Source organism: Monodelphis domestica, chromosome 3 (genome assembly GCF_027887165.1).
Source record: "Monodelphis domestica isolate mMonDom1 chromosome 3, mMonDom1.pri, whole genome shotgun sequence".
NCBI lineage: Eukaryota > Metazoa > Chordata > Mammalia > Didelphimorphia > Didelphidae > Monodelphis > Monodelphis domestica.
Genome location: NC_077229.1, coordinates 430,258,613 through 430,283,421, shown reverse-complemented (window position 1 = coordinate 430,283,421; position 24,809 = coordinate 430,258,613). Strand labels below are relative to the sequence as shown.

Here is a 24,809-nt window from a genome sequence, read left to right as displayed (position 1 = left end):
TCTTTTCTCTTTCATCTGTTTAGTGTGTGGCAGTATACACAAAGAAAGCCAGGCTCTTCAGAGAAACCGTGTGAGGGAAAGCCAAAAGTATTACTACTGTTAGTGACATTGTTAGAAACTGAGGACAGAGAACTATCTATGGTTGTGTCCTAATTTCCTGTGTTTACCAGTCAAACACAGCGGAAACTGAATTATTATAGTAGTTTCCCTCCCATAGACTATATAGTCCAAGCTGGGAAGGAGCAGGAGTGTCCTCAAAAGCTAAGATCAAAGCTAGATCAAAGCAGAGAAAAAGGAAATCTAAGTTTATGTGACAGTTTTCTTAAAAAAAAAAAAAAAAGCAAAAATCTGGACAACTAAGTCAGAATGATAATGGATCTGCTCTGTCAGATTCCACTGAAGAACATGATTTATTTTTCTAAAATTAAACAATTATTTGAAAATAATTACTAGTTTTTTAAGAGAATGCCATAATTACCTGAAAACTAAAAAAAAAAATCAGTCCTCATTCATGTTATTAGCCCCCAAAAGTATATGTTGTCTAAAGACACTGAAAATAACTTTTTACAGTGTTCATGGAACCAGGATTTTGACTCCACCTGTATCCAAGTCTGCCCTTGAACAAACACTTCTGTTCCTTTCTCCGAAGGAGGAAATAAAAAAGGTGACATTCTGTGATCCGGAGACGAGAATGGAAAGTTTCACTTTGGTCACAGTAAATCTGCTCTAGATGGAGATAGATCATTAGATTCATATTCTCTGAATGTAACACAGAGTAAGAGGGGCTGAGGGCAGCTCACAGTAAGAAGTAGGTGAATTAACCTGCTATTGTGGAATACTGTGAGGATGCGGTGTAGGAAAGCTGGAATTAACATAGTACATTTCCTTGGGCTTGGCTGTGTGTTTCGATTCTTAAAGGAACATGGGGAGAGGGATAGAACACGGACATACGTGGGGTGGTCTGGGTTTGCAGAAGGCGGGGAGACCAGAAAGCTCAAGATCTCGGAGAGAAGAGGAAGTTCTGGGGAGCTCAAGCAGGTCTCAGGGGACGCTGCTACACAGAAGTCCACGCCTGGGCGGGCGCCGGACTCTGCCCGGGCCACACCCCATCGTGGGCGGGGCACAAGCCCAGCGATACCCCGAGGGCAGCAGAAACTGTAGAGATCCCGGGAAGGGCCAGTGCGGGAGGAGCTCGGACTGTGCTGGCTTGGAGCCCCCAGACCCCAGCTTTCGCAGCCCCCAGCTATCGGGAGCCAGAGGTAGCCTCCGCCAGGTGGGTGGGTGGATTGGGGTGCATCTTTCTGGGTTCCACCAGGTGCCTGGGGGCGGGGATTCCCCTTGCGCCTTTCCTCCTCCCCTCCCGGCGGGCCTTTGCTCTTCACTGGGCTGGCTAGTCTGTGGTTAATTTCCTCGCTCTGATGTAGGGCAACAGGGCAGAGGAAGAAACGAGGAAACCCCACGTTCAAATCCCACCTCTGCCACTCACGCCCGGTGAGACCTTGCTCTGGATGCTTTACACCTCAGGGCTTTTCTTTGCTCCTTTGTAAAATGAGGAGGGGGCGGTGTGGGACCCGAAGACCTCTGAGATCTCTCCCAACCCCAGATCTGTGATCTTAGGAACTTTCTTTCTCTGTTGGGCGGGGTTGCCTTTTCCCAACAGGTTGCTTGATGGTGATGACTCTGTGGTTTGGTCTCAGGGATGATTCATTTTCTTTGTGATTTATTGATAACATTGTTATATAGCTCTAGTTCATCATCAGTTGTACACACGTCCATAGTTTCCCTAAATTAGCCCTTTACACAAATCCATAGTAGAAAAATAAAAGTTCCTCTTTGGGAGAGCCTTTCATTTAAGCCGGAAACCCCAGTGCAGAATTCCCGACCACCAACTTCTGTCTGAAAATTTCCTCGGAAAAGGAATTCACCATCTCCTTTTACATCTTAGTGCACTGTGGGGGTCATTCTGCTTGTTAAAAGCCTTTTTTTTTTTAACCTGGATCTCTGTCTCTCATCATTATAACTGCAAAAGTGGAGAAAAACTCTATTGCATTTGCCATTGATTTTAGGGGGCTCTGAGTGTTTAGGAAGACGAATGAATGAGTGATTCTTTGTGTTATCGCCTCCCCACTGCCTTTAGAAAGATGTACAAGAATAAAAAGGCCATTTGTTTGTCATATAATACATGCCTTTTCAGCTCTAGGAGAAGTATCATAGGAAGGATCTCTTTTCTTGGAAAGAATAGGAGGAGCACAAGAGGCCAGTGGTATTCTTTAAGTATGACTGTGAAATTAATTTTGCATATTTAACACCTTTGGAAAAAACATTAAGTAGACAAGAAGGCCTAAACCAGGATAAATTTTAACATAACAGAATACCAAGTTGTGGATTAAAAAAAAAATTAGCTTAGTGCAAGAAAAATGCTTCTTGCTTGAAGATCTTTTAATTACTTATTATTTAAATCTAAGCCACATGAAGTGACAAAATAAAGGAAATCTTTCTTCCTTTAGCAGTAGGAGAGGATGGGACCAGAGTGATCTCTTTCATTTTACTTTTGTCTAATTCTATTAAAAATTCACCTTTGTACAAGTCACAGTTTCCAGAAATTTGAGCTCTTCTGTTGTGTGTCTCAGGTGCCCTGGCATTGGCAGAAACAATTGGTGATATTGTCACACTATTTTGGCAGCTTTTTTTTCTCCACAGTATTTCAGAGCAAATTTTGCTTTTGTAGCTCCTGAAGCAAAGTTTCCTTAAGGTATAAATATAAATATAAATAGGAACTGATTTCTCTCCTTTAAAGGGATCCAGGAAAGAATTAAAACATTAAATTAATGGCATTCTGGAAGGAATTTTTTAAAAAAGGTAACATTTAAATATCAGTAGCTCCCTTGGTCAAAATGTAAAGAACATTCTGTTTTCAAAAGCAGAAGCCACTTAGGTTTTAATTTTCTATTATAAATCATAGGAGCAACTAGGTGACTCATTGCATAAGAGACCAGGTGGATAGAGTTCCTGGAGTCAGATCTGGCTTTAGACATTTCTTAGCTGTGTGACCCTGGGCATGTCACATAACCCTAATGGCCTAGCCCTTACCACTCTTATAGGTTGGAACCAACACTTCATAGACTGAAGGGAAAGATTGTTTTGAAAATGAATCATAGTTATTATTCAGTCACGTCCAACTCTTTCTGACTCCATTAAGGACTTTCTTGGCAAATATCCTGGACGAGTTTACCATTTCCTTCTCCAGCTCATTTTACAGATGAGGCAAACAGGGTGAAGTGACTTGCCCAGGGTCACATAGCTAGTAAATGCCTGAGGTCAGATTTGAACTCATAAAGAGAGTCTTTATGAATCATAGTCATAGAATGTTAGATTTAAAAGGGACCTTTGATATTTCTAAAGCCCAAACCAACTATTCATTTTACAGATGTAGAAACTGAAGCCCTTGAAGTTTAAGGGTTTGCCTACTGGATTGATGACTGTTGCCTGGCCTACAGTTCCCTTAGAGCCATCCTTCTAGGATCACAGAATGTTAGGAATGAAATTAGGGATTCTTAACCTTGTTTATGTGTCACAGACCCCCAATTGCCTGCAGGCAGCCTCATGAAACCTCTTGATCTTTTTTTATAGGATAATGTTCTTAAATGCATAAAGTAAAAATGCATAAAATTGCAAACAAAACGAATTCTATTGAAATAAGGGTGCAATTTTTTCACCATCCCAGTTCACAGACCTCCAGAAATCAATCTGGCATCCCAAGTTGAAGGACTCTTAGTGAAATCCGATGCCTCCATCTTTCACTTGAGGGAACTGAGGCTCCCACAGGTATGCACTACCCAGCTGATCATTTTAGCTGGTTTACAATAAGATTAGCAGTGGCCTGAGGTGGTAAATTATTTCGCCAAATTTAATCTAAGCTGGCATTCCCTCAGCAGAATTTCCTGACCACCAACTTCTACTTGAGAATTTTCACCAAAGAGGAATTCACTGTCCTTTTCTAACTCTGGAAGCTTTTTTCTTACCTGGAGCCTAAATCTGACTCTCAGCCAAGTCTACCCATTGTGTAACAGTTAAATTAGTTATCTCGACTAAAAGTATTATATTTTTAGAGGTTTATTAAAGATTGTTAGAAATCAAGGTTAAAGAAAATACAAAATAAGAAAGCACGTGCCTAGGGCACATAGCCCATTCACAGCCACTTACATCTTGCCTGCATGTGCTTAGAAGCAGAAGAAAAGAGCCCAAGTAGGTGGTACCTTCAGTTTAAATACAAATTTTGTTCTCCACCCAGGTGGGGATCTCAGGTGAGATTATAGGGAATTCTGGGAAGTGCCAAGGACTTCTGGGGATTGAAGTCTGGGTTCAAATCTCCATTTTTACAATTATACTTCCTTCTGCCCTGTGGGACCAATACAGAACAAATATGATCCTCCTTCTGTATGCCTGAGAAGGAGATTCTCTGGGGGCTGGCTGAATGTGGGAGAGGGATGTGCCCTGGACAATGTAGGCTCTCTGGGAGAGTATTGATGGTGGGGCTGAGCTCTGCATGGGAGAGCCCTTAGATAGGGACCACCCAGGCTAGTCACTGTGCTCAGGGACTCTAAAACCTAGAGTGTTTAGGGCAACACTTAAAAAAAAAATCCTTATCCTCCATCTTAGAATCAATACTAAGGATCAGTTCCAAGGCGGAAGAGAGATAGGCCCACTGAGGGCCAGGCCTAGTGTGAATTCTGGTTTGGGACAAAAAGAGACTCAAAACCCTTGAACAGTTAACAAATGAAGGTTTCCTTTGTCCTAACATGGCACTGAGGATACTGGGGCCCTTCGATTCTATTGGAGTGCCCTCCGCACTCCTGCCCTGCTCCACTTGGCAAGACAGGCTGAGGTGACTCGGTCAGGCCTCAGACAGTCACTTCCTTAGAGGGGCCTTTGGAAAATGGAAGCTGAGTCCAGGAGGCAGGAACCAATTGGGTCCTGGGAACAAATTTGTTAACCTGTAGGGAAAAACTCATCTCTGTCACACTGAGAAATAGGAAAACTCTGGGCCTATCCCACATGACTCCCCTGGGAAACTAGGTATACCAAGGCCTGAGCAGAGGAGAACATCATGGCCGCCGAGGAGTTCCTAGGCCGAGCCTGCTTCTCTTTTTCATGGCCTTAATAGTACTGGCAAAGTGGCCAGGGAGCTCCTGAACCCATCACAGGAACTTCTGGACAGCAGTGATTTTCCCAGACAGAAGGATCCAGTACCATAGAGCGATAAAGGGATACGAAGAACATGTTGGACCTGGTCCTTTGCCAGTATGGTTGGGGACTGTGCAAGGGGGAGGAATTGATTGATTTTCTAGTCTGATTTCCATCTTGTGTATCCATATGTGTGTGTGTGTGTGTAGAGTTCAACTCCAAGGTAATGTTATGTTAGAAAATTAAGGTAAACTGAGAGATGATGCTGAGCTGGATCAGTAATTTGGTAGTCACCAATAATCTTGGTCAGGGGCCTCTCCCAATGACCAAAGACCCTGAGGTAGGCCTACCAGTCAGGTGTAGTTTTGAGGAGTGGTTTCATCATTGGGTAGATGGGGAAAATAATGCCATTGGTTACAGGATAGATCGCATGGGGGTGGGGTGGGGAGAACAACATGATGGGTTATTTCTTAAAAATAACCAATTTAAAATTTTAAGAAATACCTGGCTGGGGTTAGTGATCACCCCTTTCTGACAATTAAGGAATGCTTATTGTTTTAATGGGCCCCACCCGAGTTAGCAGACTCCCTGGCCCCTACAAAGGGATTGTTAGGGAGACAAGACCCTCCTGAATTTATAAGAACAGGCAAGGATGGACTGTATGTTTTGTAGAAATGTCAGCTTATAAACCTTTAAAGATAGCAAACATGTGGACTTTTCCAGAAACTGAAGGCATGCGGGATAAAAAGTTTTCTTGTAACTAACTCAGAGGGAGAATTGAATTCCTGTGACTTAAGAAATGTTAATTGTTTGAGTCTACCTGCCAGGTTAGAGATAGTGGACCAGACTTCCTGATGTTCCCCTGCATCCCTCAAGGATAACAGATTTTCTTGAGGCAAGAATAGAACTGTGATTAGCAGAACTGGATTTCTAAACTTAACTCATTCTAGGCCAGTTGAATTTTTGAAATAAGTTCAGAGATAAAGAATTGTGACTTTGACAATTATAAAACAAAATTAATTGTAAACAAGATCAATTATAAAATTATATAGAATCGATTTCATTCCTTCAGTGGTACTATATATCTAGAATAAAGCTATCAACATGAATACTCTGGGAAAACCAGATTAAAACATAATTGGGAAATAGTTTATAAAAGAAATTTTAAAAAAGAACACAAATAGCATAAATATGTAGTTTTCCATAAGTAGTATCAAACTCAAATGGGGGGAGGGCACTAAACCAAAAATAAGGATGTTGACAGCATATTGATTTAGTTTTAAAATGTAATATATCTTATACTTTTTAATTACTTTGTCAAATATTCCCAATTATATTTTAATCTGGTTTCTGAAGCACTCAGAACTGTTGCTGGTCTCTTGTGGATTTGTGTTTGATACCTTTGGCTTAGGGGACTATACAGGACCATGGAGGAGAGGAAGGCCCACTTAGAAATAGAAGGGTTGTCTTCACATATTATGGGCTTGAAAATAAAAGTTTTCTCATTATTTCCTACCATTTCCTATCCTTGTGGAGGTATAGACATCCTGTTGTCCTAGTCCTGGGGTGGCAAACCTATGGCATGTATGCCCTTCCTGTCTCCACACAAGCCTGAGAACATTTCTCACATGACCTGTCCCTCCACCCAGCAACCAATGGGAGTGCTTCTTCCCTCTCCTGTCTGGGGTAAGGGCTGGGTGGGTGGGGCTTACATGTGGCATGAGGGTTGCAGTTTGGGTACTTAATAGTTCATAATCATTGTCATAGGGGAAACCCAACATGGGGGCTCAAACTAAACAAGAGACTTTAATGAATAGCTTCCAATATTGAACCCAGGCCATGTAAATTCCTGGTTGTACTTTGGGGTCATTTATTTTATTCTTTTTGGTGATTTAGCATTCATTTCACTTCTTTAATGGAAGAGGGATCCTAGGTACAAGGGACTTAGCTAGAATTAATTTAGCTATAGCAAAATAGACCAGTAAATAGAACTGAAAGCTAGGGAGACCTGAGTTCAAATGTGCCTCAGACACTTACTAGCTGTGTGACCCTGGACAAATCACTTAACTTCTCTTTGCCTCAGTTTCTTCATCTGTAAAACAGGAAGAATAATAGTACCTACCTGTCACAAAGTTGATGGATCAAATAAAATATTAATTGTAAAGCACTCAGTTCAGTGCCTGACAAATAGCAAGTCCTTTATAAATATACTTGTTTGGTTATTTTCAGTCATGTCCAACTCTTCATGACCTCAGTTGGGGTTTTCTTACAAAGATTGGTTTGCCATTTTCTTTAACAGCTTATTTTGCAGATAAAGAAGCTGAGGCAAACAAAGTAGAATGACTGGCCCAGAATCATATTAGCAATTATTGTAACTAAAAGAGACCTTCATGATTATATAGCCCCATTTACTCATTTTGCAGAGGAGGGAACTGAGGCAAACAAGGTAGAATGATTTGGCCAGAATCACACAGCTAGTATCTATTAGCTATTATTGTAACTAAGAGAGACCTTAGTGATTATAGAACCCAATTTCTTCATTTTACAGATGAGAAAACTGAGTCTCAGAGAGTTAATTACTTGCAAAACTGTAATTAGAACTTAGGTCCTCTGCCTTAGAGTATGGCCCACTACCCCTTTTATATCTGTCTTTGTCTGATTTTGAGGCATTTTGAAGTGCTTTTTATTTGGTTCCCCTTTTTGCTTCTGGTAACTTAGTATTAATCATTTACTACTAAAAACAACAAAAAGCAAAACAAAACAAAAACTCACCAAAGAAACTCTTCATTAGAAATGGTAAATGGGACAATTAATCTCTGATTCAGCTACTGATATAAGATTTCTTTATAATTATAAAATGCCTTACTGATTACACAGGACAACTCCTTCATTGCATTGTTAGGTTAGCTTCCCTCCTCCATTCCAGGGAAAACTCTGGGTATTTTCAGACTCAACTGGTTTGAACTGGAGCTTGGCCACTGTTTTTCATCTTATCACTCACAGCCCTCTAACACTTCCTCAGGAGACTCTCATATTTTTTCCTTTATAGCATATGCTTATGTGTTTAAGCAAAATTCCTTCTGAATGTCCCCCAAATTTTTTAACAGTTGTCGATGGGTATTAATTATACTCAATGTAGAGCCCTGTGTTAGGGAAGCAAAAATAATAATAATGATAGCTTCTATGGAGAGAGTAGGGTGTTTTTTTTTGTTTGTTTTGTTTTGTTTTGTTTTAGGCCCAGGCCTGTGTGATTTCACTGTTGTAGGGAAACTCTAAATCAAGGTTAATTAGGGCGAGTTTCTGCAGCAGTTCCAATGAGTGTTCTTTGTGTGAGTTCTAGGACTTTTAAATTGAAATCCAACACTTTTCAGACCCATTTAACTCTTATTTTGGGGACAAAAGCTATCCAAGCATCCACACTCTGAAGGGGGAAGGAGAAAATGGACACAACACAAAAGTTCAAATGAGACTGATTTAGGGATTCTCTTTGGCTGGCTATAAGCAGAGGGGATGCTGCAGAGCCCCTGTGCAGGTCCAGATTGGGGTGAGGACATGGCAGCACCATAGATGACTTCTTGGCTGTCCCTTTTTGTACAAGAAAAGGCCTATCTCTGAGGTGTACTAGGGCAGAACCCTAACTTTTTTGGGGGGCTCCAGGGTGGTGATTTGAGGAGAGGCAAGATGTTATTTAGTACTTTGATCCCAGATCTATGCTTGCTTTTTTCAGCACTATAATTGAGGCAGGGCAAACGAAGGAGAATCTGATTCCTAGCTCCTAGCATTTGTCCATGTCTAGTACTCTATCCACTGTGCTATCTGCCCATTTCCTAGTAGTTTTGTTAAGGGTAAATTTTAGGGTTGAGACAGAATATATTTTTTAGTGGTTGCCAGGGATTTAAATTCTAAATCCCAATGAATTACTCAAGTCAGAATGTAATTTTATGGTGGTTTATTTGCAAAAGAAGGAAGAAATTAAGAATGAGGGAGAGAGAGAGGGAAGGAAGAAGATCTGATACAGCCTAGTCTGAGTTAGGGGGATTTCAGAGGCCTCAGCCAAGGGGTCTTCCCAGAAGATTAAATCTAGCTCAGCTTCCAGCCATGAGGCCGCCTCCAAGATGAGGGGCCTCCTTGGAGGCTAGTGCCTCCAGAAAGAGCCAAGGAAAAGGGGAGTAGGCCTTAACACTCACCACATGGTTGTTTAAGGGAAACAGTGTGAAGTTCCATGCCAGAGCTCTTCCAAGTCAAGTCCCACTGCTAAGGTCAAAAAGTCCCTCTCACAGGAAGTGACTCAAAATATAAAGGCAGTTCTTTACATCACTTCCTGTGTCTCACATGTACCAATGGTGGCTTAAACTTGGCTTTGGACAGCCCAGGGGTCAGTCAGTTGTTTCTGATTTGTCACTTGCTAGCACATGCGGGTCATAGACCTTCCTCCCCAACACTTCATCCTTAAGTGGGGGTGTATACATTTCTGGTTGCTTGAATTCTAAGGACTAAGCAGGGTGGAGTAAATCTAAAATTCACAGTTTGAAGATACTTTAAATAGTTTCTTGTATTAGTTCCTATGTTGTTTCTTTTGCTATTCAGTTTAATCACATATTACTACCTAATTTTGCCCTTTGGGGCAGTTCCTAAAGTGATTAACAATTTTAAAAGGCAAAGAATTGGGAGGCTTCTAAATGTTACAATGGAGAGAGCACTGAATCTGGAGTCAGGAAGACCTGCTTTCAGATCTTGCCTCTGGCATGGCTTTGCTATGTGACCTGGGGTAAGTCACTTCCTTTCAGCTACCTCATCTCTAAAATAGGGAGGATAAGGGGCAGCAAGTGGTTCTATGGATTGAGTTCCAAACCTAGAAATGGGAGTTTATAGGTTCAAATCTGGACTCGGGTACTTCCTAACTATGTGACCCCTGGGCAAGTCTCTTAGCTCCCATTTGCCGAGCCCTTATCATTCTTCTTTTTCTTTCTTTTTAAAAAATATTTTGTGAATATTTTATTTTCTTGAAGCTTCAATTTTAGTTTGTTAGTATTTATACTAATTAGAAGGTAAGAGTTTCCCCAAAAAATAAAAAAAAAATGGAGATGATAATAATTGTGTCCAGTGTTTTTTGTAAGGATCAAATGAAGTAATATTTGTAAAAGCTTTTGGCAAACCTTAAAATACTATACAAATACTAGCTATTGTTGTTTTTCTTTTTAAATAAAATTTATTATTTCTTTTTAATATTTCTTTAAAAAAAATTTTGAGTTCTGAATTCTCTCCCTCACCCTTGTCTCTTTTACCCATTGAGGAGGCAAGAACAGAGATATCCATTAAATGTGTGAAATCATGCAAAAAATGTCCACATTAGCCATATTCCAAAAGAAAACACACACAAAACTACTTCCTTATTATTTCTAGCTATCATTCATGTTAAGGACCATTCTCTAAAGGTCATGTCATGAGTGAGAGCAGGAAGGGGTTTCTTTCTAGACTCTACACAAGGAACTCTCAGCCTCACAGATCCCACAAGTGATCATTCCCTCTCCGCAGGAAGACCTTCCAATGAAGGGGAGCCCATCCTCTTGAGACAGCCCATTCCACTTTTGGATAGCTCTTATTTTTTGGATCTCCCCATCCATCCTCCACCACATCCATTGATCTCCTTGCATTTCCCACTCTCACCTTCAAGTTCTGCTTCTTTTGGGCCAAACAGAGCAAATTAAATTCCTCTTTTATAGGACAGCCTTTCTCATATTTAAGAGCAGCTCTTCGGGAGTGCCCCCCTTCCCTGAACCCTCAAATGTTCTTCTCCTAAGTGGGCCCCATTTCCTTCAAGCATTTTTCTTAGGACTTGAACTCAAGGCCCTCCAATCAGTCAATAAACATTTATGAAGCACCTCCTCCAGAGGCAGCTAAGCCTTGGAGAGACAAAAAGAAGCCAAAGACAGCCCCTGTCCTTGAGGGGACTGATATGGACATTCTCCATTTTTTCATTATCCTTCTTTAACCATCTAGTCCAGAACTGAATTCAGTATTTCAGATGAAATTTGGTGAGAACAGATGACAATAAGATTGTCACCTTCCCTTTATCTGTGAGCTTGGCTCTTTGGAATTCAGCCCAGCATCAGATTAGCTTATTTATCTGCCACATCCCATTTATATCTGTTTGGAGTCCCCTCAGAGGCTCACCTTTTTCAGAACAATAACTGTATGGGTGTGTCTTACCTGTCTACTTGTGAAAGTTGATTTTTTTCTATACAAGTGTAACACTTTACACTTCCCACTGTTAGATTGTAGCTGGGCCCCTCTAGCCTTTTTTATTCTGACTCTGTTGTCTGGTATATTTTCTGTCAATTAAGGCTTTGTGCCAAGTGGAAAATCGATGAGAATGCCTAGTGTGCCATTCCAACAGCAGGGTTTTATTGTCCTGAATGACCCAGAGCATACATTCAATCAAGGGCATGCCTGGTGGCACCTGATACAGTCACATTCTTTCTTCTGCCTTGCCCTACTTTGCACCCTGGTGAACCTGAATTTCTATGGAACCTGTTCGGTGGACATCAGGCGCTCTGCTTTCAAATTTAAAATATCGAATCAAATGCAATACATTTAGCATAACAGAAATATCAAAATAGATGGGGTGTGGGGGGGTACCTAGATGGCTCAGTGGATTGAGAGCCAGGCTTGGAGTCAGGAGGTCCTGAGTTTGTGACAGAGGCTGGCACTAAAGAAATTGCCAGGCTGAAGAGTGTGTGAAATTGATTACCTTGGTGGGGGAGGGGCCCCAAGAGATGGGAATTTGGTGGAGGAGAAGACTGGCTGATAGAGGAGTTGGATGCTCTAGGTCTTGAGAAGCTGAAGACAGAAGGTGGGAAAAAGATTTTCTCCTGAGGATTACCCACTTTTCCTGCTGGTGACTGGAAATCTTTTCCCCCAACATTTCCCAATTGAAGGGACTTTCTGAAGAGAAACCTGAGCAGACTTTACCTCAGCTCCTGTTGCCCAGGGGTGAGTCAACCTGACTTTCTCAGGGGGGCTCAGGCTGCCAAGGCCTGAGTCCCCCCCACCCCCAACTTGAAGAGGGAGGGGAAAGGGTTTAGATAGAGATGGGGACCCCTTTCCCCACTTTTCCTTTTCCCATTCTTCCCTGCCCGTTATTTCTTTTGTATTACTTGATTGAGTTGACATTAAAAGTTATCTGTTCCCCAAGCTGAGTGTGAGTGAAGGAATCAAGGGGAGACCCTTTGGTCTCCAGTAGTGGAGGGGGGACAAAAGGGGCAAGAGCAAATTGGGGAGAGCAGCTTTAGCTAAGGAGGGAAGACAGAAAGGGGAAAATCTTCAAATCCCCTCTCCTCTCTCTGAGCCAACCCTAAACATCAGCTGTCTCCCCTGAACCCCACTTTGTGAAGGGGGTTCTCCTCTCATTCCCCTTCTCTATACTGAAAGACTGATCCTCTCTAGTACAAATTAACCTCCCTTTTAATACAGGTTCAAATGTGGCTTTGTTGTTTTAGGATCCTAGGTAAGACACTTAATCCCCATTGCCTAGCCCCCTTGTTGCTTGTTGTTCTTCTGCCTTGTAGCCAAAACACAGTATTGACTCTAAGATGGAAGATAAGGGTTAAAAAAATTATTGTATATATTTGCTATAGTACATATTACACACTTATTATATTTTATATTAAATATTATATCAGATTATAGAAATTTATTATATTGCATATTAATTTATATTATATATTTGTTCATATTGTTTATTATAAAGAATTTTCTAACAATGCCATATATTATTTCATATGTATGTTTTGCTAACCAGTGTCATGGATAATATCCTACAAAGAATTCAGCTTATGAGGATCTCTCTATTGATGGTCAGTTCTCCAGATGTCCTTATTTCGAAGTGCCATTGTGAAATATGAAATAGTGCTAAAACTGTTATAGCTGTAGCAAATTCACAGTAAATTAGTTGGGATTTTTAATCCTTTTCCAATGACATATTGTATTACAGGAATGTGTTAGGAGGGTCAAGGGATTAAATTAAATTTAACTAGACTGCTTTAGGCAATGATCCTTTACATAAGAGAAACAGACCAGAGGGGATGATGATCACAGGTTATCTGTTTGTCAGGTGAAAGGAATCCAGCCCTGACTTGAAAGTCCCCTACTTCCTTGCTAGTCTAGTAATGTGTGTGTATGATGGGGGAGGGAGAGGAAAGTGGATTGAGGTCCTAATTACAAAGTGTTGACTGCCTCAGTCCAGCTTGTGATGTTGCTTTGGAGGAAGTAGAATGTAATATACCTGCACTTATTTAGAGTAACACTTGGGGACCAGGCATCTCAAATTATGTTTTCATTTAATTTGGTGTTGTTACTACTGCTTAAGCTCCATTTAAAGCTGTATTTTTTCACTGGGTAAAATTAAACATTTTTATTTTTAAAACATTGTATATTTACTTATTTTTGAATTATTGATTACTTTTTAATTAAGTTTAATTAATTAAGAATATTTTTCCATGGTTACATGATTCATGTTCTTTCCCTCACCTCCTCCCTCCTATAGTCAACGAGAAGTTCTGAGTTTTACATGTGTCATTGATCAAGACCTATTTCCATATTATTAATATTTGCAATGGACAGATTGTTTAGAGTCCACATTCCCTAATCATATCCCTGTCAAACCATGTGATCAAACAATTCTTTTTCTTCTGTGTTTCAAATTATTTTGTTTATATTATACAAATTATTTTAGGTGAGTGATATTATGACATACCTGATGGTGAGTCTCTGAGTCAGGAAAGCTGAAGTTCAAGTCCTGCCTCTGACCGATATTGACAGGTGTAACCCTGGGCAAGTCACTTAACCTCTGGTTGCCTCAATTTCTTCAACTTTTAATTTTTTGAACACTGGTTAATGTGCTTTATGGAGGGAATTTCTTCCCTGGAAATTCCCTATAACAATGAGATCACTGGTCTTACCATGACCCAAACCAAACAAAAATTTATTATATATGAAATGATTTAGATTTTATTTCTGTGACAGCATGAGGATGAAATCCACACCCATTTTCATGGGTGTACAGGGAGGACTAGAACCCTGTGTGAGGGCTTGCTTAGTCCTCAGTGTCTATCTCTCACCTGTGTCTCACCTTCGACTCCAAGAAGCCATGGCGTGCCCTGGGGACACATCTCAGGAAAACTCAAACCTCTCAAGGGGGAAATATCTGTCCATGCATGCTGGGACTTCCCCAGGGAATGGGTGGATGAGAACAGATGGTCCTGATGGCCAGGAAGGAGGCTGAAGCAGGCACTGTGGAGCATCTAGAGCTGGATCAGGTACCACATCATCCACTGGGGCCTGGGCCATCACTGGTGGTCCTGACTTCTGTAGTCCAGAAGAGAGAGAGTGAGGCTGACAGCTTAGAGCAGCTCCGCCTCACTTAAGTCAGTTCACATGCAAGTGACGCTGTCACTCATTGTGACCTCATGGTTTTCTTGGAAAAAGGACCAGCTACTCTGGTAGACTGCCTTTCACCTGCATAATGTAATCTTCAGAATACTCATTTTTCATCTGCTTTGTTTTTAATTAGGGATGGTGAGGCTGAGTCCTTTTGAATTTTGGCTCTCATGGAGGGCATGATACTGTTAATACCATGGCGCTTCAAAGTAGGGACATCTGGAGAACTGACCATCAACAGAGAATTCCTCTTAAGCTGAACTCTCTGTAGGATATCGTCCATGACTTTGGTTAGCATCTTTCATTGTATGCCTTTTTGTTTTAATCTTCAAATAATGTGGATATTTAGTGCCTTATGGAATAAAGTGATCTCCATCACTGTACTTGTCATAGAAAATTACATGATTTTAAAGTGGGTGGGAGACATTTCATTTGAGGCTGTGTTTTATTCTCCTGGGTAAAATAAGTGGTATAAAAAATCAATAGATATAGCAGAATCTATACCTCTAAATCAATTGTGTTGACTGAAAATGACAGAATCTTGAAATTGAAAAGGACTTCAAGGTCATCTAATCCAACCCAAATATAAACAAGAATTCCCTTTACATTCCCCCCACCCCCAAATCCTTACCTTCTGTCTTCACCTTCACCTTCTTGAAACCAACTATGTATTGGTTTCAAGGTAGAAGAGTGGTAAGGGCTAGGCAATGGGGGTTAAGTAACTTGCCTAGGATCACACAGCTAGGAAGTGTCTGAGTTCAAATTTGAACCCAGGACCTCCTGACTCTTCATCCATTGAGCCACCTTAGCTGCCCCCTTTCCTTTACATCTTGTCTGGCAAGTGGTCCTTATACTTTAAAGACTTTTAATGTGAGTGACTTTGGATAGCTCTGCTTACTAGGTTGTTGTTTTTTCTTAGCATCCAGCTTAAATCTACTTAAAGGAATCTTGACAAGACAAAAACAAGCAAAATCATCTGTAGCAGATTTAAAGATAGACCCAGAAGGTAGATGACAAACAGCAGAAGGATGGAAAAGATCTGTAAATTAAAAACAAAAAACTTTTCACTAATAAAGACAATGGAACCACTGTACTATGTTGGTTGTCCTTTTCCTAGTTTTTAAAACTTTTCTGCTGATCCTGTCTGTGGCATTCTCTGTAATAAGAAGCATTTAAGTGGAGTTTTCAAACCCGGAGAGCCATTTTTGAAATTTGAATTCAGTAGACACAAAGATAATTGGGAGTTATCATAAATGCTCTCCACATAATCTTTTTCCCACTCATTCCAGACCTATCCAAACTTTGAGAACAGCAAAAAGAAGAGTATTCCTTGTAGCTTTCTTTTTTCTTTTTCATATTTAAATGTCAGTTATTTAAATGAATAACTTTGAAGAAAGATAAGTCTTTTCCCTCTTTTGTATAATCAGAAAAGGAAGTGATTGTCAAGGAGTCCCTTCCCCTCCCTAAAACAATCGGTAAGAGAGTGATTGGCTTTTCATTTTGGAGCTATGAGATCATTCTCCACAGTGAGAATTTAGATGATAATTAATACCTGTTCAATGTATATACTGATTCTCATTTTTCAGAAATAAAATACTGTGGTGGGGCTGCTAGGTGGCTCAGTGGATTGAGAGCCAGACCCAGAGACAGGAAATACTGAATTTAAATCTAGCTTCCAGACATTTATTAGTTGTGTGACCCTGGAGAAGTCACTTAACCCTCACTGCCTAACCCTTACCATTCTTTTCTCTTGGAACTAATATACAGTATTGATTCTAAGATGGAAGGTAAAGGTTTAAAAAAATAATAATGCTGTATATGTATGTACACATGTATGTATTTCTCTTTGGGGCTCTGTTGGGTCCCAGGATTTATGGCAATGAGCACGGTACATGAATGGAGGCCCTTAGTAGCAATAGAAAAACTCTGTTGGCTGGTGTGTATACAGTTTCATGGTGAGATTTCACTTAAGATCAATGGGTGCCAATTTCTCTTGTAGAGCCATGCACGAGGGAGCAATACACCTAGAAAGAGAAAATCCCCGTGCCTCCTTGTTTGTCTTATTAGACTCACTGATTTCTGTGAAACAAGTGTAAATGAAAATATACTAGCCATAATAGCCAAGACTCCTTGCTAAGTTGTATTATGCCAGTGAATTTCGTTTATACAGCACCATGTGCACAGTTTTGCAAACTGCATGATTTCAGTCAGGAAAACATTTGTTGAAATTTGGACAGTTTGGATGGGTGGGGGTGGGGGTACTACAGCCTAGATGGTTACCAGTGCTATGAAGTTAAAGGTACCTCTTCCCTCTGCAGTGGTGGGAGGACTGTGGGCGTGGAACACTTTAGAGAGTGTCAAATATTTTTTTTTCATTTAGATTTTTCATTTTTATTTAATTAATTAACTTAGAATACTTTTCCATGGTTACACAACACTAAGATAATATTTATGGCTTTGATCTCTGACCAGAGAAGGAACAGCAGACAAGCTTAACCTTACTAGTACTGGCTTGTAAGCTTTCTTCTTCCTTAGCCTGATAAATCCCCTTTAAAACTATGGATTCAGGGAAGTTCATCTCTTGAACTACCTCTATTTTTTATCGCTTTCTCCATGTAGAGGTAGCAGTTATTCCTTCTACCTCACTGGCCATTTAGTTTCATTAACTTAGTCTTCCTCCATAGTAAGGTTTTAGGAACTTAATATTTTGCCCCTCCTGGAACTGATGAGCAGTTCCCCCAAGTTTTGCATGTATCCTTGTTTTTTTTGTTGTTTTTTTTTGTTTTGTTTTTTTAACCCTTACCTTCCATCTTGGAATCAATACTGTGTATTGGCTCCAAGGCAGAAGAGTGGTAAGGGCTAGGCAATGGGGGTCAAGTGACTTGCCCAGGGTCACACAGCTGGGAAGTGTCCGAGATCATATTTGAACTCAGGACCTCCTATCTTTAGGCCTGGCTTTCAATCCACTGAGCTACCCAGCTGCCCCTATATGTATCATTGTTCAAAACCTGTTTCCATATTATTACTATTTGCAACAGAGTGATCATTTAGAGTCATCATCTCCAATCATGTACCCATTGAACCATATGATCAATCATGTTTTTCTTCTGTGTTTCTACTCCCACAGTTCTTTTTCTGAATGTGGATAGTGTTCTTTCTCATAGATCCCTCCGAGGTGTTCAGGATCACTGCATTGCCACTAATGGAGAAGTCTATTACATTGTACCACAGTGTATCAATCTCTGTGTACAATGTTTTCCTGGTTCTGTTCCTCTCATTCTGCATCACTTCCTGGAGGTCATTCCAGTCTCCATGGAATTCCTTCACTTTATTATTCCTTTGAGCACAACAGTATTCCATCACCAACATGTACCACAACTTGTTCAGCCATTCCCCAATTGAAGGGCATCCCCTCATTTTCCAATTTTTTTTGCTACCTATTTGCTACGCTATTCATAGCGCAGCTATGAATATTCTTGTACAAGTCTTTTTCCTTATGATCTCTTTGGGGTACAAACCCAGCAGTGCTATGGCTGGATCAAAGGACAGACCGCTTTTTATCGCCCTTTGGGCATAGTTCCAAATTGCCCTCCAGAGTGGTTGGATCAATTCACAACTCCACCAGCAAAGCATTAATGTTCCAACTTTGCCACATCCCCTCCAGCATTTATCACTTTCCTTTGCTGCTATATTAGCCAATCTGCTAGGTGTGAGGTGATACCTCAGAGTTGTTTTGATTTGAATTTCTCTAATTATAAAAGATTTAGAACACTTTTTCATGTGCTTATTAATAGTTTCGATTTCTTTAACTGAAAACTGCCTGTTCATGTCCTTTGCCCATTTATCAATTGGAGAATGACTTGATTTTTTTGTATAATTGACTTAGCTCCTTATAAATTTGGGAAATTAGACCTTTGTCAGAGGTTTTTCTTAAAAAGATTTCTCCCCAACTTTTATGTTTCCCTTCTAATTTTGGTTGCATTGGTTTTATTTGTACAAAAACTTTTAAATTTAATGTAATCAAAATTATTCATTTTACATTTTGTAATATTCTGTCTCTTGCTTGGTCTTAAATTCTTTCCTTTCCCATAGATCTGACAGGTATACTATTCTGTGTTCACCTAATTTACTTATAATTTCCTTCTTTATATTTAAGTCATTTACCGATTCTGAATTTATCTTGGTATAGGGTGAGATGTTGATCTAACCCTAATCTCTCTGAAACTTTTCCAATTTTCCCAGCAGTTTTTGTCAAATAGTGTCAAATATTTTTGAGGGGTTGGTTAATATTGCTGAACTTGGTCATTTTCTCTGTCTCTGTCTCTTTGTCTTTTTGTGTTTCTGTCTGCTTCTTTCTTTCTGTCTCTGCCTTTGTCTCTCTCTCTCTCTCTCTCTCATTTTTTTTTGTTCTACTTCTTCTGTCCTGTTCTTTTTGTCTCTGTCTTTCTCTATCTTGCTTTGTCTTCCTCATTCTCTGTCATTCTCTCTTTTTCATAAGGATTTTTATGAGTGAGAGGGATACATACATGTAGGTAATGTAAAAATGAAATTCATCAATAAAATTTATTTAGCATTTTAAAAAATTCCTTATTGTTCGCTTGCTCATTATTCGATTCATTCTCCACCCTCACATGTATTAGGAGACAAAAAATTTTAGCGTATAAAATGTTTATCTAAAAGATACCCTTTCGAACATGGACTTGGACAAATAGATTTTTTTTCCATAGATCCTAACACAAAGACTGATTAAATTTGGCCATTGACGCCAAGAGCCTCAACTGATATAAAGATTGGAAGCAGGGGAAAACTAATAGGAACCATTTGGAAGCAAGCTTTTCTCCTTTCTATAAGAGAAATCCAAGTGTCACCTTTAGCCTGCTATAATCTTCAAGAATCCACTTTTCAACTTTTTCACATATATCAGTGGGGATCCCTAGTAGGTAGTAAAGTCCAACAATATCTTAATATAAAATATCTGAGGCAGGATTCCAGCACAGCCCTTCTTGATTTAATGTTATAAAATGATATCTCTTGTTCTCAGATCTTTTATGTGCTTCTTTCAGGAGAAATGTGTAAGCTGTCCTTTCATGCATCTGTAACTTCTATTTGCCTTCTAGTTTCATTTATAGAAATGTTGTCAATGTAGCTTTGGTTCAGTTTTTCTAGTAATGTATACCAGTTTGTACAATAGGCTTATGCTTTAATAGAAGATATGACTTGTTGTCAAGCCCATATTTGAAGCCATGCCAATTTGATAGAACCTATTGGTTTGCTGTTAGCCAATAAAGCCTTTTAAAATCTCCCCACCATGATGAGCTATTGGAATGAGACCCATAGAGAGGAGGTAGAAATTAGACCTTGAAGAATTTTTAGAAGTTTGAATCTGTGCTGAGATTTTCTAGCTCACAGAATAAATAAAAGTTAATTAAAATACAGAATTTTATTTCATTTTCAAGCTATCAGTTGAAAACTGGAGATAAACATAAATTGAATCTACCTCCTGACATATTATATAATTGAAATTGGGTCATGACTCTTGGGCTGCAGTTATTTCTTTGTTGAAAATTCCATGTGGAAAAATATTGTTTACAGATTGAGAATGGTAGATTAATCAACCATTTTACTAGTTAAGATTGATAAAATAAAGAGAACTCCAGAATCCCACAGCATTTTATAATATAAGGTAAAACAAAATGGCCTACTTCAGTGTTACTTCACCTCATTTAAACTCTTGTAATTATGTTCATTGCATTGTTATTTTTCAGGCTCAGTCAAATATTGTTGAAGTGGCTTTGACTTACTTTCAATATAAAATTTTATTTTATTTTAATTAATTTATTTTTGAAAAATTTATTTAATTAAATGATTTAGAATAGTTTTCCATGGGGGCAGCTGGGTAGTGTAAAAAATAGACTCAAATACAGGACTACAATCCCCATGAGCCTTTGCTCCACTTCCCCAGAATGCCTTGTAATCTCACCTGGGCCGAGATCGAGAAGATATTTAAGCAAAGGCTTTTGAAGGGCTCGGGGCTTTTGGACTTCCGTTTTTGGAGCAGAGGCGTCTCTTCCATGATGTGAGGTTATTTTGTCTAGGCCTCTGGCCTAGGCACATGTTTCTTACTTGTATATTCTTAATCTTTAACCTTTAATAAACCTCTAAAAAATATTGTACTCCTTGCAGAGAGAAACTAATTTCTACCTGCCTCAGTCTCCCCCTCTCCCCTAAATTTTAATCTTTACAGTTTGGCTTATATACTCTGGTCCCTTTCTTTTCTGCCTCTCATAGTGTGGTACCTTTCTGTAGTCCTGGCGCTGATTGGGTAAATGCATCATTACTTAGATCATTTTGATTGGGCCCTGATTGAAGGACCTGTTATAGATTTATTTTTCTTCTACTTGGAATTTTTACACATAAGACTTTGATAGTCTATATTTTCATCCAGAAATTTTTCTTTTCTTTTGGATTTTCTGATGTCTTTTTAATATCTCTTGCCAATTGATTCATATACCTCATACCTCAGCCATGCATCCCTAACTGATTCTGAATCTTTCAATCACCCACAACACGGGGGAATGTAAAAAAAATCATTATTTAAATTGCAAGTTTAAATTCCTTTTCAGAAGAATTTTAGGTAAAGAAGATGCTCCCTCTCTGAATCCAGAACTGAACTGTTGGAGAAGACACTATGAAGAAGCCTCCAGACCACAAGTTGCACAAAATTGAACTTTGGGTGTGGTTGATTGAACATTTATTTGTATGTATACCTTTATGCCAAAGGGGACTGCCCCCTAACTGGCTTTTTGTCAATGTGTTCAGAAATTATTGGTTTTATTCTTTTTTCTCTTATCCTCACACTATTGTAATCTTTTAAGTTTATTATGTTTTTATGATCCTTTTGGGGAAAAATTAATTTTTCCACAAATGATCACACGGGGGGGATGTAAAAAATAGACTCGAATACAGGACTACAATCCCCATGAGCCTTTGCTCCACTTCCCCAGAATGCCTTGTAATCTCACCTGGGCCGAGATCGAGAAGATATTTAAGCAAAGGCTTTTGAAGGGCTCGGGGCTTTTGGACTTCCGTTTTTGGAGCAGAGGCGTCTCTTCCATGATGTGAGGTTATTTTGTCTAGGCCTCTGGCCTAGGCACATGTTTCTTACTTGTATATTCTTAATCTTTAACCTTTAATAAACCTCTAAAAAATATTGTACTCCTTGTAGAGAGAAACTAATTTCTACCTGCCTCAGTCTCCCCCTCTCCCCTAAATTTTAATCTTTACAGTAGCTCAGTGGATTGAGAGCTAGCCCTAGAGATGGGAGGTCCTAGGTTCAAATCTGGCCTCAGACACTTCCCAGTTGTGTGACCCTGGGCACTTGACCCTCATTGCCTAGCCCTTACCACTCTTCTGCCTTGGAGCCAATACACAGTATTGGCTCCAAGACGGAAGGTAAGGGTTTAAAAAAAAAAAAAAGAATAGTTTTCCATGGTTACAAGACTCATGTTCTTTCCCTCCTCTCCCCTCACCCCCCTCCCATATCTGATGCACAATTCCACTGGGTAATATAACATTTTATTGATATATTTTGTTTTTTTGCATCTCTAGAATTTCACCCAGTAAGCTTAACCCTTACAGAGTCATCCCTTATGACAACTAAAGCTTTAATTTATTTTTCTTTTTTAATAGAAAAAATTTTTATTTAATTAATGAATTTAGAATATTTTTCTATGGTTACATGATTCATGTTCTTCTCTAACCCCCTCCCCCTTGCCGTAGCCAACGTAAAATTCCACTGGGTTTTATATGACACATAAGGTTTTTAAAAGAAAAAGTGGAACGAGAAAAAAGTCAGGAAAACAAGGTTTTCAACATCATCAAGGTTTGAACATATATGGAATGTTCAACAACTGTGGACCTCCCAGTTCTATAAAGGAGTGGGATTGAGAGTATCTTCTCATATCTCTGCTTTGGGACCATGCTTGTTCTTTATCATTTTACAGCATTCACTCTTGATTGTTTTCTGATTTTTTTCTTCCATTTACATTGTTATCACCATTGCACATTTTTGTTTTCTTGGCTTTGCTAACTTCATTCTGAATCACATATTGTAAATCTTTCTATGATCCTGTGTAAGCATCATTTTTAGTAGCCCAATAGTATTCCATTTCATTTATCTACCACAATTGGATAGCTATTATCTAATAGGTATATATTTAGTTTCTCATTCTTTGGACCAAAAGTGCTGCTCATAAATATTTTGGTGTTTGAGAGAGCTGTAATTCTTTTTTGAAGATTATAATCTTATCAATCATCTCCTTAGAATTTAAAACCAATATTGGAATGTCTGGGTCAAAGGACAGGGACATTTTCATCACTTTGGTTGCATAATTCCTAATCTTTTTCCAAAGTGGTTGCACTGATTCAAAACTCTACCAACAATGCACTAATGTGTTTACCTTCCTACCACTCCTCCTAAGTGGACTATTCTCATCTTTTGTTGTGTTAGCCAATTTGAAGTTTGCTCCTTCTGACCTCAAAGTCATTTTGATTTAATCTCTCTTATTAGCAATTTGGAGAATTTCTTCATATGACTATTAATAGTGTGCAATTCTTTTTTATCTGCTTCTTGATATCCTTTGGGATATCTATTAGGAAGGGCTTTTTATTTTTAATGCACGTATATGTGTATTATATATTATATATACACATTCTACTCATATAATGTGCATATACATGTTACATGTATGCACATATTTTCTCATATATACTTATATATGCATGCATATCATGCATAAATGAATTTATTTATTTTCTGAATTTCTTGGATACCAAACTTTTATCAGAGAAATCTTATAAAAAAGATTTGTTTCTCTTTTGACCATTTCTCTTCTTATCCTAGATGCATTCATTTTGTTTGTAAACAAACTTTTAGTTTCATGTAATGTTAATGATTTAATCTTCTGTAATTGCTTTCATCTCCTCTTTAGTTAAGAATGTGTCTCTGACTCATAGCTATGTAAGGTGTACAATCTGTTTCTCTTCTAAGTTTTTGGTGGCATGATCTTTATTATTAAGGATATATATCTACTTTGATTTTATTGTAGAATATGGTGTAAAGTTTGTCAGTCTGCTTTACAGTTTTCCCAGCAGCTTTTATCAGATCAAACAAGGAGTTTCTTCCCAAGTAATTTCTATTTCCTCAATGATCAAACACTGCATTACTGAATTTGTTTATTTCAGTTTCTTCTGTAGCTAGTCTCTTACAATGATCTACTTAAAAAAAATTAATGGATACCAAAAGGCTTGGATGACTACTGCTTTATAATAGTTTTGAAGTCAGGGAGTGCTATGGTCTGACTCTTAAACTTTTCTATTATTTCCCTTGATTTTCTAAGATCATTTATTTCCTCAAATGAAATCTATTATTTTATTGAGAGCAAATATCAAAATATCCCTTTGACACTTAACCTGGCATTAAAACTCTAAGTGAACATGAGTAGTATTATCTTTTTTATTATATTGTCATGAGACAGCTATGAGCACTGATATTTTTCCAGAAATTTAGATTATTCTTTAAAGAACATTTTGTAATTTAATTTAAACAAGTATTTTTTGTGTGCTTAGGTAGATTGGTCCCCAGATATTTTATTCATTTTGTAGTTATGTCAAATATTTCCTTTTCTGTTATTGCCTTTTGAATTTTGTACCTGTTGGTAGAAATGCTGTTAATTTTTATAGATCAATTTTGTAGCTTCAATTTTGCCTAAATGATTAATTTTCTTAATCTGTATCTTTGCCGATTCCTTAGGATTTTCCAAGTAAATAATCATATCAGCAAATTGGAAGTTTTATCTCCTATTTACTTATCCCTTAAACATTTAATTTCATGGAAGCTATGTTGTATCATGGATAGAAAACACCAGGCCTGGAACCAAGAATACTCATCCACTTGATTTTAAATCTGACTCAGACACTTACTAGCAATGTGACCTTGAGGAAGTCATTTAACCCTTTCTACTTCAGTTTCCTCATATGTAAAATGATCTGAAGGAAATGGCAAACCACTCCAGTATTTTTTCCAAGAAAATCCCAAATGGGATCAGAAAGACTCTGACATGACTGAAAACAATTGATAACAGTAAATATTTTTAATCTATTTCTCTTTTCTCACTGATATTGCTAGC

At 38.7% G+C, this 24,809-nt stretch overlaps 1 protein-coding gene across 6 annotated transcripts in view; it reads left to right on the top strand.

Annotated features, from left to right (window-relative positions):
* The first annotated feature begins 1,122 nt into the window (after positions 1–1,122).
* CCDC68 (coiled-coil domain containing 68) overlaps positions 1,123–24,809 on the top strand; it is a 70,360-nt gene continuing 46,673 nt past the window's right edge. For 3 of the 6 annotated variants that reach the window (XM_007487552.3, XM_007487557.3, XM_056824453.1), the window contains exon 1: positions 14,671–14,912. The gene's annotated coding sequence lies outside the window, so the exon portion shown is untranslated. Of the gene's footprint in view, positions 1,260–14,670; positions 14,929–24,809 lie in introns of those variants that run through there. The other 3 variants (XM_007487554.2, XM_056824452.1, XM_007487556.3) reach the window with 3 other exon arrangements.